At 38.1% G+C, this 6,000-nt stretch overlaps 1 long non-coding RNA gene across 1 annotated transcript in view; it reads right to left on the bottom strand.

Annotated features, from left to right (window-relative positions):
- Positions 1–1,670, bottom strand: part of LOC127574634 (uncharacterized) — a 65,147-nt gene extending 63,477 nt beyond the window's left edge. The window contains exon 1 of the long non-coding RNA XR_007956941.1: positions 1,531–1,670. This is a non-coding gene — a long non-coding RNA (uncharacterized LOC127574634). The remainder of the gene's footprint in view (positions 1–1,530) is intronic.
- Positions 1,671–6,000: the final 4,330 nt, after the last annotated feature.

A 6,000-nucleotide genomic window follows, 5' to 3' on the forward strand; every position in this document is an offset into this window, starting at 1 on the left:
TTTATTTTTCACAATGTTGCTAGTTCTGGCTAATTTTCTTGTTTAGCCCAAGACCTGAATGTTAATTTTTCTCTTGTTTCAAAAATTCATATTTAATAGTTGCTTGGTTTTGCTGTGTTCAAATAAGTTTATCAAGCCAATGTTGCCTTTAATATAATTAACAAGAAGGTCTCTTTTATGTTACTGTAATAAATAAATTAAAGAGTGCTCTTTATAATTACATGTAGTGAATTAAGATAATTAATTCATGTTCAAATACGATATGGATGGTAATACAGAATATTTTGTTGTTCTCCCATGTATGCTGTTAAATGTGCTTGTGATGTGGGTGAGGATGACACCACACCCTGTTTCGTTGATGGAGGAATGTGGATTGATTTTATACATTTCACAATCATATATCAGTGACAGTGCCATGTCGACATTGGTGTACGATATATATTCTGACATAAAATGCCAATGTTTGTTTTTAAATGTAATGAACTGGGTTTTTCTGCCTTTTGGGCTCTGGGGCCAAATGCAAAAGTAACCTATTTTAATAGGTTAATTGATCTGATCTCATAAATTTCACTTGAATTACATTACTAAAACTCTGCATATAAATGTGACAATTAAATCATGAATGCACCATGACCATATAATCTGACCCTAATGTAACAATGCAAATTTACCATGTGGGCCACATTGTTAAAAATATTACACTTCCCGTATCTTTTCAGTATTTTAACTAATCTTAATACCTGGAGATATTTTAAACGTTACTCTTGCAAATCATAAACATGATGCATCATCATTTAGGGCTGTCTGAAAACTGGGTAAAGCTATCATTGTGATTGCATTCCTTTTGATGTACAATATTTGAACTAAACGAACTATATTTCTGCTAGTACAACAAGATTGTACATCAAGGCTATTGGCTGAGTTGTTAGTACACAGTCGACATTGAACTTCCAAATTTTTTTGTTCGGAATGAGAAGTATGAGATTGACTTTAGCAGGACAACCATTTGGTTAGATAATGCTGCCGTGGTATATTTTGGGATGTTTGCCATCTTAACGACACTTTGTAAATGCCAAACGATTGTTGCTATGATTAGACAGATTGTAAATTGGGCAGTCACTTGCACATGAAATTTAACACAGAGAGCTGTAAAGGACTCATTACGTTTGGAAGGGGAGAAGAGAACAGAAGGGGAGGATTGTGGAATAGTGGTAGCCAGGAGAGGTTAAAGCACAGAAGGGTTGATGGGGTGAAAGGATACTGAAGACAAATCAGGAAACAACAAATGGGTCTTCAGAAGGTGTAAATGGCAAAAATAGAACCATTGCTAGAAGCTGCTTTCTGAAATAACGGGAGCAGTAGATAGGATCCAGAATGATTGAACTTAATATTGATCCTGGAAGGTTGTAACGTGCCTGATCAAAAGGTGAAGTGCTGTTCCTTAAGCATTCATTGAGAATCAATTTAGCAGAGAGAGTAGAGTGGTACTGAGGTAGAGGATTAAAGTGACAAGCAACCAGAAGCTCATACTTGTGGATCAAATGGAGCCATCTACTACGGCGATCATCTGGTGGGCTTTGGATCTTGTCAAAGTGGACAAGGCTGCAGCTTAAACACAAATGGAAGAAGAACTAGGGGCAACATGAGGAAAAAAGAAGAAAATTACCATGAGTTATTGTGCTTGCAATATCTGTAGCAATAGTACAAGTTGATTCAAAAGTAACTTCAGTAAAAAGAATAGATAAGTACTTGAAAAAGAAATTCTGGACTATGGAGAAAGAACAAGAGAAATGAATAATTGTCTCAATTTTTCAAGGAGCTATTATAGTCGCAATGGAACAAATGGATTCCTGGGCTGCACCACTTCATGATATAATAAAATGAAAGGAGTCATAATTGAAGCCATTAAGAAATGATAAACTCACAGTTTTCTTGAAGAAGCCTAACAATGATATTCTTGCACACACAACCTTGGAGAGAACAGCAAAAGCTAAAGGTTGCTTTTTATTTGAACAGTATTTTTTTTAATCCAGTGATTTCCAGCTTTTATATATAGTTCCTTTTGTCAGTGAGGCACATAAATGTAATGTACATTGGCGTCCTGTAATGAGAGATCCTTTGAGGATGAGCCAGTAATCTATGATTGTAGGTATAGAAAATCAACCTCATGTAAATGGTGACTCTCATTTGATTCTTGCAAGCACTGGTACTGCTACATATTTCCTGCCGGGTGCCTTTATTGAGGTAAAATGTTTGCAAAGGTGAGTCCCAAGTGCATGGATGAGAAACAGCAAATAGTGGTATCAGAGGAGCAGAATCCTTTTCTGCTGAGGTTTGCTTGTCATCAGTCATCACTCTGTTTTAGAAACTGTGACAGTGTGCTTACATTGGACAGTTGTGCCTTGCTGTTGTCTCCATGATGTAAGAAAGGATATGGAAGTGCTGATCATACTGACTGATGCATTAGTCACATATTTGGCATATGTCGTCAAAACATTTTCTGGCTTAGCTGGAAAGTGGTGGTAACATTGAGCGTGTTAGTGACTATGACCTTGAATGCTACTGGCAGTTAGTCCGTACGGTGCAGGAATGCTTTCAGCCAATCCAACAAGCTTTATATCTGGCACCTTGCAGACCCAGTGCACATGCATCTCCTTCCCATTCCATTACTGAAGCTTAGCTTTGCCAAGGTCGTTGGTATGATTGGTAATATAATGGTAGGTGTGAGCAAAATGGCTATGGTACCTACTCATCACCCTTCTTTCACCTGTCCTTCTTCAGCCTTGCAGTACCTTATAGGAAATGCTGTGAAACTGACAACGGATAATTTTATCTCAACATTAAATGCCACAAGACTTGTCAACTTATATTTGTGTGCTCTGTGTTTGTTGAGTTTTTATAAAAGTTTGTTGTTTCTCATCAAGTCCTTTTTTATCCTATGAGCCACATTGGGGGACTTCAGCTCTCTAAAGATTTGAAAGATCAAAAGGACTAGTTTTCCTTTAGGCCTCTCCTTGACTTTCTGACAAAGTGTTTTCAGCTGAGATTATACAATCACAATGAGCTGGTGTATAGCATTTAGCTACTTTAAGTGGGAATTAAGCACTACTCAGTTTTATAAAGAAAAAAAATTATATGTATAAAAATATCCAGAAAATTATAGCTTTTTTACATGCTGAGTGAGCATCAGAAAGCAATGCTAGTATCACTCTGCTCTCATGGATATTATGCCTCATTTCTTTCTAGATATGTAGCGTATGCTTGCTCTCATTCCAGATGGGCACACAAAGCAAACAACATGATTCCAGCCTTCCATGTTTCCAGATTCCAACACGATGTGCCTTCCATATGCTGAAATATTTTAAGGATATTTTAGGTGTCTTACTGAGGGCCATAAAGAATTTGTGCATGAGAGATACTGACCATCAATTCATCAGGGCATGGTGCAGCAGATGCCTTGGCTCAAAAGCAAACACTGTTTCACAGCTCTTGTTCATCCAATCTATTGCAGTGAATTGGCCAAAGAAAAAGGAGAATTGAAACATATTTTTTTATATGATTTGCTTGAGAATTAGGACTACCCAGATGGAAGTTATATTTTCTGTAAATTGTCCCAAAATTTTGCAGTCAGTGGTGAATCGCCCTGTAAATATATGAGAAAAGTTGGGACTTAATGTGTTTGATTTCCCTTTGTGAGAAGGTGCCAAGAGAAGCTGGCTCCATTCCCTCATGGCAGGGCTTTCAGTGAAGTTAGTGCCATCACATGGTGGCCGGAACAAACTGTACCAACAACATAGCTGAAAAAGACTTTGACAGCCAGCTAAGACGTTGCTCTCCGCTTTTGTTGGCTGTCAGAGCTATCAAAATATTTCTGACATTCAGCAACTTCCATAGTCTATTACAAACTTTCCAAACTATTGGTCAAAAGTTTAAAAAATAAAACAATATATTTTAAAGCACAATAGATTTTTAAAGCACTTGCAGAAACTCAAACCATTGAAAGAGTGAAATAATACTTAGCTTAGACTCTTGCAGTCATTCCCTCTATTGGAATAAATGAGGAAAGTACCTCTCCTCATGTGCATGCCCCATCATTTAGAGTGGGATTTGCTGCAACTAGACCTGCTTGTTCGATGAAGAATCCAGCACTGGTAAAATTAAGGATGGGCAATAAAGCACTGCCAGCGATGTCAACATCCCATGTATGAACAAAAAAAGCAAGCACTAAAAGCTGACCGCATCATTGGGACACTGCCAATCACACAGGAACTCCAGAGTTGCCAACAGTTACGTAGAGAGTCATCAGCATTTATAGATTGGAAATTGTCAACAATTTCTTGGGAAACTGCCAACAGTTCCTCACAAAATCAGAGCTGTTAATGTATTATGTATCTCTTATATTTTCTATTATATTTCAGATTCCAACAACCAGTATTTCTTTTTATTGTTTGCTTTAGATGAATGAGTGGAATAAATTTAAACGTTATTCATAAGATCTAAAATTCATATGCACTTCAAGAATTTAACCAATCCATAAACAGTACTAATGTCTAACATAAACAGCAATATTGCCAGAAGCTTCAATTCAGCATCTGTTTTATGCTGGCAGATTTGTACTCAACTGATGGTGTCTGTTAATTAGTACCATTAGTAATTTCAAGATTCTTGCAATTCTTGATCCAATGTCCTGGGAGATTTTGAGAGTCTGCCAGAGGGTAGGAGGGAAACATCTCCCAGCATGTTGCTTTTATGTTTACCTGCAGACTAGGTTATCAGAAATGATTTACTATATTGTTCCATTGATATTCAGTTGGCAAGTTATGATATTTACAGTGGAGTATGAGGTGTTTATGAAAGTGATGGTCTGGTTTTTGCGTATTATGTTGTCACATTTTACATTTGGACTGAAGGGAAACTTCTTCTGACAGAAGCAGTTTGAATCACTGATGCAATGTTGCATTTTTGTATTTTGTATGCAACCAGCTTGCTAAAGTTCGCTCTGTAAATACCTATCAAATTGGACAAGCTGCTGCTTGAAAATTAAGAAATAAAATAGTATTTCTTTGCTTGCAGGAATTGAACACATTCCGATGTCAATCTCACTTCTGCTTTGCAATTTACTAATTCAGTGCAAGTCTCATAAGTTTGTCGCACTGAAATCCTATATAAAGGTATAAGTGGCTGGAAATTCGATTGCACCCATTTTTGGTGTTCTAAAATCCTTGTGCTAAATTGGATCTCCCTCAAAAAATTGTGAAATTGGTCAAAACAAGTGTGCAACCAGGAGTTTACAGCTGGAAAGAAATGTCAAAACTCAACCTGTGCACCTCCCAGAAGGGAATATGTTAAGTTCGACACTGCCAAGACCCTGCTCTGCAGCAATTAGAGAAGGTGTCATCTCTTAAAGGGATATCCCAGGAACCAGACAGCAGCAACGCACACAATGACCACCATGGAGAAGAGAGGGGATGTGGGGAAGGGGGAGAAGAGGATGAGAGAGAGGTCCTTGATTTACTGAAAGGGACATAAACATTCTCATAAATGCGATACATATCAGGAAGGACCGGGCGGCCAGGAGACCTGCCAAGAAGATGATAGCATGAAGTGGCACACATTGTCTCCTCCAGGTGTGAGAATTTCCTGCTTATGGAACAGTATCTCAAGAGATGTCCTGACCTCACAAGATATATCAAGGTGAGTTGCATACCACTCGGAGTATTGCTCTCTCAAGCAGACACACTTAGCTACACCATGTATGCAGTCTCACTCTCACTCCCAGTCAAACTAAAACTCAATCCACACATTCCTACCTTGCCAACACCACCCCTTATTCTCATAACACTAATGTCATTCCAACCCCTCCATCTCCCATACAAATGTCAAGCCTCCAAATGTAAGATAATGGAAGGATGACGCAATTGCCCCCATTTAGGTTAAAACAGCAAAGATTATGAGGGAAACCTCTCAGACAGGAGAGGGACCCTCTTGAGTACAGCACCT

This window comes from Pristis pectinata, chromosome 1, assembly GCF_009764475.1.
Source record: "Pristis pectinata isolate sPriPec2 chromosome 1, sPriPec2.1.pri, whole genome shotgun sequence".
In the NCBI taxonomy this organism is placed as follows: domain Eukaryota; kingdom Metazoa; phylum Chordata; class Chondrichthyes; order Rhinopristiformes; family Pristidae; genus Pristis; species Pristis pectinata.